The 14,393-nt window shown below is 42.9% G+C and overlaps 1 protein-coding gene across 3 annotated transcripts in view; it reads left to right on the top strand.

Annotated features, from left to right (window-relative positions):
• LRP8 (LDL receptor related protein 8) overlaps positions 1-14,393 on the top strand; it is a 411,845-nt gene that overhangs the window by 87,644 nt on the left and 309,808 nt on the right. The window contains exon 2 of one of the 3 annotated variants that reach the window (XM_054036542.1): positions 3,718-3,800. The exons of the other annotated variants lie outside the window; for them this stretch is intronic. The gene's annotated coding sequence lies outside the window, so the exon portion shown is untranslated. The remainder of the gene's footprint in view (positions 1-3,717; positions 3,801-14,393) is intronic. 3 annotated transcript variants of the gene reach the window in all.

The following is a 14,393-nucleotide window of genomic DNA, read 5'->3' on the forward strand; positions in this document are numbered from 1 at the left end:
AGGTTATGGTGAGTCATTGTGCAGGTTTAAGTAAGTGATCATAGCTCCTATAACTCTTGAGCTGTTCAGAGGTTCTACTCAGAGGAGAACAAGATTTACTGGAAGCCACCTCTCCTTCAAGAGAGATGTATCTTCTACCAAATAATCTGCTTCTGAAATATTCTGAATATAGGGATTTGTAGGTTTTAAAAAACTGGTATGGATTATAAAGTAATCCACATAGCTGAACTAAAGAAGCTTCTGATCTCATCCTACTGTGTGCATACACTGTGTCGTTTATATCCAATGCCCATGCGGCTCTGTCATTGGATTGGACAGTGTGGACCAACCTTGGAATTGTTAATTCAGACCGAAGCCAACCCTTTAAATTATGGCACTATTTAAACAGCTCCCGACTCAGGACAGTCTGTACAAACAACTCCAGCACTTGCAAAGTTTTACAGAGAAATTCTGTCTTGGAATGAAATGGAGTGAGCTCAGTCGATTTTTAGAAGTGTTATATAGCAAGTTATCTCTTGTGTGAAAACCGTTCTGAGCCCCTGCAGCTCATGAGTTATGAGCTATCAAACTTTCAGATAAGCCCCCATAGCCCACTGACAACCAAATGATATCCTGCATTTGCTCTTTAAATGTGTCTCCCATGACAGAACAAACCAGCCATTCTTTCACTATTTTATTACTCTTCTTTGCTAGTCTTTTACCTCATAGCTACTGCTTGGTTTCAGAGAAGCTATAAAAATCTGGTGGTTTGATTAACTCTGTTACAAGTATGGTAGCTAAAGGTATGCTGTGGTTTTTACATTTAGATTGAGAAATACTATTAGACTGAGGGTACATCTACACTACAGGGGGGAGTCGATTTAAGATACGCAAATTCAGCTACGTGAATAGCGTAGCTGAATTCGACGTATCGCAGCCGACTTACCCCGTTGTGAGGACGGCGGCAAAATCGACTTCTGCGGCTTTCTGTCGGCGGCGCTTACTACCACCTCCGCTGGTGGAGTAAGAGCGCCGATTCGGGGATTCGATCCCTGAGAGGTCGATTTCTACCCGCCGATTCAGGCGGGTAGTATAGACCTAGCCTTAGAAGGACAAAACAAATTCAGTATCTTAAGAAACACCTACTGAAGTAAGGTGGCTGCTCTCACTGAAATAGCGGTAATGTGGTACTCTGCTTAAATGGGCATTCTCACAGATGTGAGAACAAAAAAGAACATGTGCACAAAAATGTTGGTGGATAAGTGGCTTAAAGCACCGGCAGCCAGAAACTGCTTTCACGGGTGACTAGAATGTGGAGGAGTCTGACAAGAATAGCGTGTGTGCAAATGGTTCACGTTTGAAAGAATCAGCACCAGCTTTCAAATGGGTTCATGTGGGCGGGGAGGGAAGTGGATTCTTTGCTGTTCTCTAAGAATTCATGTGCAACTGTATTTAATTATCACTTGCAAGTGTGCATTAGTAATACACTGATACACTGAACCCTACACATACGTTCATATAAATTAGATATTAACTAGTAGTAAACCAGATTAGATTTAAATATGTTGTTTAGTTACCCTAAAGAATATATGAAATGGCAGCCATTAGAGAGTTCGTATGAGCTTGCTAAGGAAGGAAGAAAAGAGGGATAAAGGAAGGAGGAAAAAAGGAAAGGAAGGATGGGTATTTTATAGTGGTCTGCATACTACTGTGCTGTAGATTAATATAATCAGATAGAGCAGGGGTCGGCAGCCTTTCAGAAGTGGTGTGCAGAGTTTTCATTTATTCACTCTAATTGAAGGTTTCGCGTGCCAGTAATAAATTTTAACGTTTTTAGAAGGTCTCTTTCTATAAGTCTATAATATATAACTAAACTATTGTTGTATGTAAAGTAAATAAGGTTTTTAAAATGTTTAAGAAGCTTCATTTAAAATTAAGTTAAAATGCAGAGCCCCCCGGACCAGTGGCCAGGACGTGGGCAGTGTGAGTGCCACTGAAAATCAGCTCACGTGCCACCTTCGGCACGCGTGCCATAGGTTGCCTATTCCTGAGATAGAGCCTATATCCTAGCTAGTATTTTAAAGTTCAGGCTTTTTATTCTTGGTGTTCAGGTTTTTGGTTGTACGTCTGATATTTGTCAAATTGGTGAGTCAGAGTTGTCATGTTTGTGAGCAAAAATAATTATTTGCCTTAAACACCCCATCATGAAAAAGCTGATGGCCTGATTTAAGTCAGTTGTGGATCTGGACCCATGTTAGTTGAATTACCTGCTTCAGTCAGCACATTACTCTCCCTGATATAAGGGAGATGGGAAAGGATTCTCTGGAAAGAGAAGACTGAGTAGTCAAGTTTGGGGAGAAGATCTGAGTTGGCTGCTATGTTATCTTATTGTTACTAAAGACTCCAGTGTTGATTCTACACAATGTGTGAAAATTGTTTTATAGCATGTTGGTTACACAGCTATATTCTTATCCCTGTTTTTGTAAATGAAACCCTCTGTTTAAAAAAAATACAGCTACCTCCTTAAATTTACATCAGTATAAAAAAGCATTGTTTGCTAATTTCATAGTCTGGCTCCAATTTGGATGCACTAGTGAAGTCCAGCAATCTGTATTTCATAGTCTACCTGTATTAGTATAGGATATAGCTGTTTCTCTATTAGGTCCAAAATAAAAATCTTTCTGATAATGTCAAAAGGGTAATTCTGAACTAATTGTTTTAAAACAATTAGGAAGCACAGTGCAAGTGTTTAAATTATGGTCTGGTGGTCAGGGTGCTAGTCTGGGGCTTTAGTGACCTGATTTCAATGCTCTGATATGCTACAGACTTCTTTGGATGGTGTACCTAGCCTCTGTTTGTAAAAAGTTGGGAATGGGCGACATGGGATAGATCACTTGTTGATTAACTGTTCTGTTCATTCCCTCTGAAGCACCTGGCCACTGTCGGAAGACAGGATACTGGGCTAGATGGACCTTTGGTCTGACCCAGTATGGCCGCTCTTATGTTGTTTTGACCCATGGGCAAGTTATTTAGTCTTTCTCCATTTCAATTTCCCGTCTGTAGAATGGGCTTCCCTACCTTACAGGGATTTTATGAAGATAAATACATAAAAGATTGTGAATCACTGAGGTTTTTTTGGTGGAGAGGGGCATATAATTAGTTAACACCCTATTCTCCAGGTTTATGAAGTTGACCTTTTCAAAAGTCCCTGCAGTGGGATTGCATTGGAGACCAAAACATGGAAGAGGGATTGTGGATCCATGTTGCTCTCTGCTCTGCATATGGTGTGTGTTTGTATCTTGTATGTTGACAATTGAATCCGGATCTAGTTTTCAGAATGTAATCAGGAATGTGAAATTAATCTGGATTATAGATTAAAAATTACACAGGTGCTAGATTAAAAAGTAGCACAAAGAGCATATATGTGAACCATAAATAGTCGTTATTGCATGCAGTACTATAAAGCCTGTGATGTCAAATGTATTTCATAAGGAGATAGACAAGCGTTTAGTAGAAAACAATATAACTGAGCACTAAGGAGGCAAAGTAAGTTTATTGACTTAAATTGACTTCTTGACGTCTGTCCGTCCCCAAATATTATTATGCTGATTAAAGCTGGTTCATTAGTATGTGCTAAATAACGTATTTGCTAATTTTTGCTGTTATTTGGAAAATAAATTATTTGTTGAATAAATATTTTCAATCAGTTCTAATGTTAATCGTCATTTCTCTTTGCAGGAAAAGTCTGTGTATCCATAACAATGGGTATCCCTCCACTTGCAGCTCTCTGGAGGCAAAACCTGACTTGTCAGTCAAGGCAGGTGAGAAGTGGCCACACCCAGGAAGATTTCCTTCCCTACCCCTCAGTTCATTCTCATTACAATAGACACAGAAAGGCACTAGCAGAGCTCCTCCTTTGATTCAACAACAAAACAACATAAAATCCATAACCAATTTGGGCTACCCTATTTAGCCACATAGGAGCCATTTCTTTCTCTTCCCCTCTGACTCTAAGAAATTGAGGGAGGAAAAATGCATTACACAAGGACAACTACAGATGCTGACTTCAAGTCACTCCTTCACAAAGGAAATTTCTAAGGTGCTGGTTTCCAGTAAAACAAAGTCACAGAACTCTCTCATCCTGTAGTTGTTCAGATTTCAAATCTCTGAAGTACAAGGGCTCTAAAAGGGACAAGAAAACTCCCCAGAACTGCAGTCTTAGTTTGATTTATTATAATAATAAAGACACCTCATGGTACTACTGATAAGAGCTAGCCAACATAAATCAGACTAAATCTGTATTCTGTTTTCTCTTCTTTTGGGGTAAAGTAAGCAGCTGTCCAACCTCTTCTGAGTAACAAAGATCAACACTAAAAATAATGGATAGATAGTTTATTCTACTATCCTTATCACCATAGTATCTGAGCACCTTCCAGTGGTACATTAACCAATATGACTAAAATCTGTCACATGTGGTTTGCGCGCGCTCGCGCTCTCTCTCTCTCTCTCTCTCTCTCTCTCATCTTCCTCCTGGTGGGAGACTTGTCTATGCAGTGTAATGTTTTGGTAGGGTTTGGTTTAAATATGGCTGCTGTCTTAAGTTTACGTGATGGCAACCCTTCTGAAGTTCTGATAAATGCCCAAAGGTGGGTTAGTGCTCTTTGACCATTAGAACGGTAGCCTTGACATGAGGCCTTGAAAGTAAGACTGAGTAAGAAAAGAAGCCCTCATGACCCTGATAATGATGCAGAAGATTGCTCTGGATAGGAGGTTGGGAACAAGGTATCTTTTGTGTATTAAAGAGACAATTCTCCTTAGAATTGTTAATAGTAACAAAGTTTGGATTCATTCAACTGTTATCTAGTGCTCAGAAGAGCAATTGCTTTGTTGCTAATAAAACCTCTAATTGTACTTGTTCAGCATAAGAAACACTAGTTAGCAAGCTGTTTAAAATTCCTGTAATTAAGGAGGGAACGGGAATAGATTTCAGTTGGTGGAACTACTTCATATCTTAATCCAATAGGAAACCAACAACTGTACAAAGATACCAGTTCCAGGATGAAATATATTTGTATGCAGGGTTTTTTTTTCCAGTTTTTAAGGTGTATTTGGCCTCTCTCTCAGTGCAAAGCCCCTCAGTTATATAATCCCTTTTATTACTAATTATTTATTAATGTTGGTCCTGATGTACAGTATTTATTTTAGTTTTCCTTGTCATTTTCAATATGTGCACATTACGTTCGTGGCCTTGTCTGAGTACTCTCTGCTAGTAGCTAACTTATCAGCTGAAAACTCTTTGCTAGAATGATAGAATATGAACAATGAGAGCATGGCCTGGTGGATAATCTTACTGACATAGGGACATTTTATCTGTCAGTATTTGCCTTAAAACTAAAATTTTCTGTTTTTCTCTGTTACATGGTTGATTATATTGTCACTTCATTGTTCTTCTAAACATTACAATACATGCATGCTGCCCGTTCAAAAGACATCTTAATACATACAACAAAAAAGGGCTTGATCCTTTTCTCATTGAAGTCAATACTGTAGGAGTTTTGTCTAGTTTCTGTGGGAGCAGGGATAGGCCCTAAGATTTGGTACTGAATGCCTGAATCTATGAGGTGCTGAGTGCCCTCATCCGCTAGGACTGGACTCTGATATTCCAAACAGGTCAGCCAGTTTGGAAGATCCCCCTAAATAGACACATAAGACCAGATCTTCAGCTGGTGTGAACTGACATATCTCCATTGACCTCAATGAAGCTATGCTGATTTACACCCAGTTGGAGATCTAGGCCATCATCTGCAAAAGGTCCATAAAATAGAATAATGTGAGATTAAGGAGGCTTGGTGGGGTGGCTAAAATTAGGACTTCAGGGCTCATTTGCTTCACTGTCCTGTGGGTAGATATAGGAATCATGCTTAAACCTTTATAATTTACAGTTTTCAAAAGAATTTTATTCTTTCTTTAAACATTGGCTTTAGTTGGTTAAAATTTTTCAAAAAGTTTAATAGGCTGGATAAATAATTTAGCAGGGAAGAGTGGTACATTATTTACTGGAACAGGATTTATCAGTTCCGTGCAGTCCTGGAGGTCACGTTGCTTCTGAGATTCTCCCTTTCCTTTCCCAGTTATGTTCGCAGATGAGGTTCAGTTGTAGTTCAGAGGATTCATGGAACATGTTTGGAGCACTCAGGGAAGACATAATTATTCAATTTTATTAACAAGTACATAGTTCTTCCCTTAGCTTGATAAGCCCAGGAGGGTTACTTACCTGTAAAAATCTCATAGCAGCCAATAACTAACTCACAGATGAAACAATATCCTTTCTGAAGTTTGTTTTTTAAGCTGATTTTCTATCTGACGAATAATTGCTTTTTTCTGTCCATCAGAATCAAAGCTGTGAGAGGTATTAGGAAATGGCTACTTGTTACCAAATGGAAAGATGGCAGAACGTTAGTAAGATTCAGTAACATTGACCTCTTCTTCCTGTATTTTACTGAACTCATTTGTAACTTGCTGTCTGTGTGCTATAATTTTGGGTTGTTAATATCTTAAATTATAACCACTGGAGAAGAGAGGCCAATAGAATTCCTGCAGGCATACTAAAGACTCTTCAGCTAGCCTTCCCTTGTCAATGCTGGGGGCCAGATGCTAGTTTTGCAGCACGTCTGCGGACCATATACAGAAATATAATTCCAGAATCAGATACTTTTTTTTTGTAGGATTTAGCCATTAAGGCATTAATGGGGTTAAGAAGTAATAAATTTAAATTAAAAAGGTACTAGCTCACCTCTTTGTTGAATATCAATGAGATATCAACTCAGGGGCACACCCAGAATTTTTTTTAATGGTACCCGTACCCCCTGCATCCTGACTCAGAGAGGAGACTCTGGCAGGAGCCTCACTGCAGTACATATATGCTCAGACCCTCTGGCTTGTGCAGCGGTAAAGATTCTCCCTCCCCCAACTTGCAGAATGGAGTTCTGGCTGCACTGATCATAGGGGAGGCAGGATACGGGGCTAGGGGGCCCAACTGCACACAGGAGTGGCGCCAGGGTTTTTGCCGCCCTAGGCGGCAGCGCTCCTCCTCTGAGCATTCAGGGGGCCTGGGGTCTTTGGCGGCGGGGTCCTTCCGTTCTGCGTCTTCGGGACACTTCGGCAGCGGGTCCCGGAGCGAATGAAGGACCCACCGCCGAATTTCCGCCGAAGATCCGGAGCGGAAGAACCCCCTGCCACCGAATTTCTGCTGAGGGCGGCAAAATGCCGCCCCCCAAATCCTGCCGCCCTAGGCAACTGCCTCGGGTTGCCTAGTGGAAGTGCCAGCCCTGACTGCACATCCCCTGGCCACAGAGACCCAGTAGCTGCTGCCTCCCTTCCTAAACATGCCTTAGACAGCAGCGTGGCCACTGCCCACACAGGAGGTAATGGGCTGGGGCACCCACATCTCCTTCCAGCAGGGGAGCCCCTGCCAGAGTCCTGGTGCTGCAAGGTGGGAGGGGACTGGAGGCCTTAGCAATTCCCTGAGCTCCCTGCTCCAGGTGGGCCAGCTGCAGGGAGGAGGACTGTAGACCATATGCCAGGTCTCTTCACAGGGAGCAGGGACACAGGGGGCCCACAGGGCTGCATAGTACTGGATCCCTCTGCACTCTCTGGGCTGCGCCCTGCCCTGACATCAGGGCACGTACAGGACTGGATAAAACATTCCACAGGCTGGAGCCCGATCGGGCTAGTTGGACCACTGGTAATCTTCAATGTCAGATGGCCACGTTCTTACTGTACGAGCGAAACACCAGAAGCTAGGAAGTCCTGCATTTTAATCCAGACTCTGATATTGAGTGACTCAGTACAGGCCATTGGACTCATTGGCATCAATTTCTTTAGCTGTATAATGCAGATAACAGAACTTATTTACCTACTGTACTTGACGGTGATGTGAGAATTAATTAATATTTACGAACAGTGGACCAGATCTTCAGCTGGTTTAAATTGAAGTAGGTGGAGCTACACCAACAAAGATATTCTAGTTTACACCAGCTGAGGACCTATTCCTTTATTTGTATTATTTGTTTTATGGGTAGAGTTTGTAGTGCTCCCTATAAAGATTGCCCAATACTTTCCATTATAAGACACGTTGCTTATAACTTTGCCAACATTTAATCCAGAGATGCCAAGGGTTGGCTGTCCTTAAGAGTGAGATTTGCAGTCCCAAGAAGTGAGATTCAAGGCCAAAGAGTGAGACTTCCAGGTGGCATGTTTGATTGTTGCTTCAGACAAGGACTCTCAGATTTGGTCCTTGGCAACATCCAATAGTCCAGGTTTTTAATCCAACCAGCACTTAATAGTTTGTTTTAAAAATATACATTGCTCAATATTGCATATGAAACACTTAAATGTCCTAATTCATATTAAATTCTAGGGCATGTGAGGATTCCATATGCAATGCAAAACAGAACAGCTCCCAGCAACACAGCGTACATTTTAAAAAAGAAGTCTTGCCAGCTACCGGGACAATGAAGGGCCATGGATTTGTCCAGTGTGGTTTAAATTTTGAACTGTATTTTGCAGAACCTGCAATCTTCCGATCAAGTCCTGCTCGGTTTTTTGGGCAAATTCATATTTTTTGACACCCCCACTCCCTGGTGTAGCTTCCTCTCTCCCCCCCCCGGGGTATGCCTGTAGTCTCCATGGTTATCACAGTAAACAAGCTTGGAAAGCGCTTTCCGAGCTCTAAGCCCCGTGCATGAGGCCCTGGATGTATTGTCTTTTTCAGTGATTGAGTAAAAATATTTTAAATCTTTATATATTTACTCAAAATGAGTGAGATAAGCTTAGGAATGTGTGTGAGAGGGAGACAGCATGCTAATGAGTGAGTCTCACACCCAATGAGTGAGGCTTAATATGTCTGTTAATCATTCAGGCTGAAATTTTCCATCCCAGGTGTCTTCTTCCGCCTGAATTTTGTAGGAAAATCTCACCAGAAATGGCTGTGACATTTCTGAGAATGAGATTAGGGAAAAATACATTTGCCCACGTTTAAAAAAATAAATACATCTTTTGAGGGTTTTCTTGAGACGCACCTCCATACTTTGGAGCAAGCAATTGAAATTTGGCAGAGCATTGCCTTTGTCAGGATTGTGACTTTTGCTGTCCCTCTGAAAAAACTGCCCAAATTTGGCCAAGGTATATCTCCGAAAAATCTCAGTTTGCACAATCGCTGAGGCATCTTAGAGTTTGGCAGATTAATTCTCCAAAGATTCCATCTATGCTGACCATGCTCCCTACTCAGGTGAGCTGGACTTTCCATGCAGTTGCTGCTCCCAGCTGCTGCAGACCATTGTATTACTACACACATGAACTGAGTTCAGAAAGACGCTCCTGTGCTTTTAATGCTCATTGGTTCTTAGGAAGCATGGAGAAGGAGGAAGCAGCCTGACTAATGCAGAAGGGAGAGGAGCCGGGCCTAGGGGGAAGTGGAGAGGGTTGATTTGGAGCCAGGAGGTGGGGAAATACTGGGACTGGCTGTGCAAGGAGTCTGGATGGTGTTGGTGTGAGCGGGAGGTCTCGGGTTCGGAGCCCAAGAACAATCACTGGGACTGGAGTCTGTCATGGGGTGAAGACTGGGACTTGGATGAGGAGCCCAGACGGCATACTGTCTGGGCAAGGAGACTGGGACTGGCTAGGCAAGGAGACTGGGATTATGATGAGTGTGTGAATGGTCAGAGGGTGGGCGTTACAGATAAAATTGTCTTAGGGACAGTCTTGTGGGGGATAGAGGCAGAAGGGTCTGTGTTCTCTATAGTACATTCCCCTTCAAAACCTGGAATGGAACTCAATAGTTCTGAGTCTCTCCATTCATTTGTTGTCAGCAAATAGCTATGAAACCCACCTGCACATTGTGTGTCTCATCACCCTCTAAGTGGCTGATCTATTGAGGATGACAACATACTACTGCTACCAGTTTCTTAACTAGCTCCTGCAGTGCCCTGCTTCATTCACTAGAAACCTTCCAACTTCTGCAACGAGGCAAGGGTCCTGCAGACCACAAGCTCCTTCACTGCACAACCCCAATTAATCCCCAGAGCATGGTCCATCCTGTCATGTGCACTGAATGATGCAGAGGTCTAGTGGAAAAAGTAATATTTGATCATGTAATTAAAGACTGTATCATAATGTATATGCACAAGAGGGCCAAATTACTTACTTCTCTCATTTCCAAATTTTGAGTGCTTGACTTTGCAACCTTAATGTTCTTTTAACATAGTTTTTGTAAGCAATTTTGATATTTTCCGAAGTTTGAGTGACCCAAGTCCATGAGAATGGGAAAAATCAAACATTCTGTTAATTTAGGGCCTGATCTTCAGCAGATATAAATAGGTATGGCTCAGTTAAAGACAATGGAGTTATTCCAACTTGTCCTCACTGAGAATTTGTCCCTTAAATTCTTTCCTAACATATTGCTTTATTTTCCTGACTCTAAAATGATTTTCTTGCACTTTAAGTTCTGAGAATGCCTTTCATTTTTCCAATGAATATATTTTCTTGTGCCTCTAGCCAGCTAGACTTGGAGATTAGCCACAAGCAGAGATGTAAATTTTCCCTGTTAATATTCATGCTGTACCATTAAATTCACCCACCAGTTTTTTTTTTAAATTGATATTATTACTACCTCAATTTCAGGAGAAACTTTTAATTTAAACCATAGTGCAGACGGAGTCAGGGTAAGCTCCCACAGAGAGCTCTGCCGATGCACCTCACCCGGGACACATGGTGGAAAGCAAACACATTTTCACTTTAAACAGGACCTACCGCCCTATCTTTATTTAAAGTAGCATCACTTAACCATCAGACACCAACAGTTGAACTAACATGAACATTTAGCTTGAGTAATTGGGGACGAATTGTGGTTGGCCCTGCATGGATGCATGAGAGAGTAGGTGGGATAAAGGAGTCTTGCCCCGTTCTCCACAGCACCGCCACGCAAAGGGCGAGCATGAGGTCTATGAAGGACTTAAGTGGGACTGGACTGGTGCATAGTCATTGTGCCTGGCCCTTTGCAGGGATGAATTCCACACACTAAAGATGAGACTGTTTCAGGTTACCACCTGTGCTACCCTCGCCAAGGTGCTGGGAAAGAGTGAGGTGAGAGTGTAGCCATCCCTGCCCACCCCTGCCCATCAGCAGATGGGACCCAACAAAAAGGGAGTGCATTCTGCACCTTTTTCAAAAGCATGCACTTCTTCCACAATCCCCAAAGCATTTTGGTAGAATCAGCAAGAATTCCACAGGAGGTTCTCCCTGCTACAGTACTTCTCCCCTCTCCCATGTGTGTACACACACAAAATGTAGGCTCTGTATTAAAGCCTCAATCTGGTCCTTCATATTTATTTACATGATATATTTGGGTTTTCATTACCCAATACTGATTCCTGTAGACAGGGCTGGCCCTAGACCAAATGGTGCCCCAGGCAAGGAGGGTCTCTGGTGGGGGCCCTCACATTTGTTAAACTTTTGAATACCTTATTTTTATTGCATTTGTAGCCTGTTTCACAACTTTGATGAATGATTTGCATGCACGATTTATCCCTGTCATATAAGACAATAAATTTGCATGCTAGATTTACACATCTGTATTTATTCACACCATGTATAAGCAAATATGGAATACCTGAAACATTTACTTCAAACATTCTGTTTTTCCTTTTGTCACTGACAACAAAAACAGCACCCCGAGCTCGGCTCCCCCCAAGCCTGGCACCTCAGGCAGTCGTCTGGGTCGCCTGCCCCTAAATCTGGCTCTCCCTCTAAATGTGCACCTAGCCAGGACACTGCTGTGAACACTGAAGCCTTTTACCTAGAAATAATTTTTCTCATCTTTGAACAACTTAGCTTTGTTTAAACAGGTATAATTTGATGGGTTCTTTAGCTGGTCATCATTAGAGAAATAATATTTACAAATATTCTCCACCCTGAACCTCTCCCCATGGATTTGGATTGCTCCTGGGGAAAGCTTTGAACCTTTACATGAGATGGTAGATCATTCTCACACCTTTTTGTCTTTCCCCTTTTCCTTATGTCTACGTCCTCTAATGAATCATGCTGCAAATATGAATTCCTAAAGGATGTACATTAAACCCATCCACTGTAACACAGGAACAGAGAGGCAGTGTGGGAGGTCAGGAAGCTGTGAGGGTGAATTGGATGGATGTGACAGTTCTGTTCTATGTTTCTGCATTATGGCTTTTATTTTTCTTCAGGAACGAAACAAATGGTGCTTGTTTCTAGGCTAGCAAAATAAAGCTGAAGTAACCGCATCAGCAGATACGTGGTCAGGGTAGAGGTGGTTGAAATAAACGACTCTGTGTCTGAGCATTCAGTGACGGGTAAAACATGGCTAGAGACTGAGAAACATTTTTTTTTTCCTGATTAATCACCATGTCCAGTCTCTTCCCCATCCTGCCTCCACTTTATGTGATGACAGGCAGCTTTTTATACATTAGGGAAGAATGTACAGCCAAACACATGGGCGGCAGGTAATGGAGCTGGGGGAGGCTAAGCCCCCACTAATGCTCCCTGTCACAGCTCTGGGGCTGGGTGGCAGGTGGTACTCAGAGCTCCTCTAGGTGGCCCAAGCTGAAGAAGTGGCCTGGCCAGGCCTCCTCCGGATTGCTCCGGGCGCCAGTGGGCTGGCCGGGGCTTGGGGATGCTCCAGTCCTGGTGGGCCACCATGGGCTCAGGTCTGCTCTGTCCGGCCGAGGTTCAGGGCTGTGCCGATGGGCCGGCCTGCAAGAGCGGGGGGGGAAAGGGACAGAGTGGGGGTGGGGCTTTGGGCAGAAGGGGTTGGGCAGGGGGCTAGCATCCCCGAACTGAGGGGTGCACGCACCGCCCAGGGCCAAACATCTGTGACATCATGGAGTTTTGTGAGGGACTTTAACTGGGCTGGTGCATTCTCTCCTCCAGGATTAAACATGTTCTTGCTGTTATTCACTCGTGTGTAACTCGGAGTGCACAGCCGAAAGAGGAGCATTTAAAATTCTGTGCATTAGAAGATGGCCAATGTTCTGAAAGATCCAAAATAGAAAGTCTGCAGCTAATGGTGTTTTTTTACATGCTATATGAGAAATGGTGATTGCCACAAACTAACCCAAATAGTGTGGCATTTCATTATCAGTTAATAAAGCACCAGCTGGTTTTGTTAACTTAATTTCTACTATATATCATGCAGACAACTAAAATTTAGCCCGGTGTTGCTATGGTTTTTGTTTTTCAAAGCAATAATTATTTTCCTTTTGGAAAGCCCTCTTACTGTGCTTGTTATTTGATTCATGGCTCTGATTTTTATTAATAAAAAGTGACATTTATTTCAAACTATATTTAGGCCGATCACCAAATTAATCATGTGGCTGTATTCAGAGGAAGAGACCCTTATCTGCTAATATAGTACGATCAGTCTGCCAGAGGGGAAGCTGCCTGTTTTAATAATAAGCTGGATTGATCACAGCTATTCTATGTTGTATAATGGGGAGAGATTGGGGGGGGGTGTAGTATATTCATAGTGCAATATTTTACAGAGCAGTTTGCTTATTTGTATTACAGTAATTCCTAGAGTTCCCAACTGAGATTGGGCTGCCACTTGCTGGCTGCTGTACAAACACACAGTAAAAGACAATCTGTGTTCTAAAGAGCCTACGCTCCGAACAGACAAGACAAAGGAAATATCCATATTTTACAGATGGGGAACTGAAGCACAGATTTGGACCTCTGTCCTGCAAAGACTTAAGCACATACTTAACTTTACACTGGAACTGACTGGACTACTTATGTTCAGGCCTGTTGCCATAGGGAGGTTGGGGATGAGGCGTTAGATAGAAAATTGCCTCTCTCCCAGCAGTGGCTGCTGTGCGGTTGGCTCCCTTGCAAAGTAGCAGATCCGCTCTCCCTCTCCCCCTGCTGGTTGCCTCCTCTGAGCACAGATCCAGAGAAGGGAGTGGCAGAGTAGAAGTCACTGGGGAGAAACCGCTCTGGAGCAAGAGCCAAAGGACAGAGCCTTGGAAGAACTTGGCATGGAGTTGAAGGCACAAGCACCGACTTTCCAATGTGCTGGGGGGGGTGCTTGAACCCCGGCTCCAAACCTCCAAACCTTTTGGCCAGACCAGGATACTCTGTCTTCCCAGGGGATGAATTAGTTCTTTTCCAGTTCAAGAGCTGTTGTAGGTACAGTTGGCTGCACAGCCCTAGCGAGAGGGAGACAGGCTGCATTAGCAAACACTGTTGTGGAGTTCAGGTGGCTGAGAGTTAATTTGGACAAATTCTCTTCGCTCTGTGACACTGTAACCCTGGGGATGCTGCTTTTTGGTGGTAGTTGTGGCCATCAGCAGGAAACTGATCTTTCTCCTGATTATACTGGCCTACTG

Source organism: Malaclemys terrapin, chromosome 8, assembly GCF_027887155.1.
Source record: "Malaclemys terrapin pileata isolate rMalTer1 chromosome 8, rMalTer1.hap1, whole genome shotgun sequence".
Classification (NCBI taxonomy): Eukaryota; Metazoa; Chordata; order Testudines; family Emydidae; genus Malaclemys; species Malaclemys terrapin.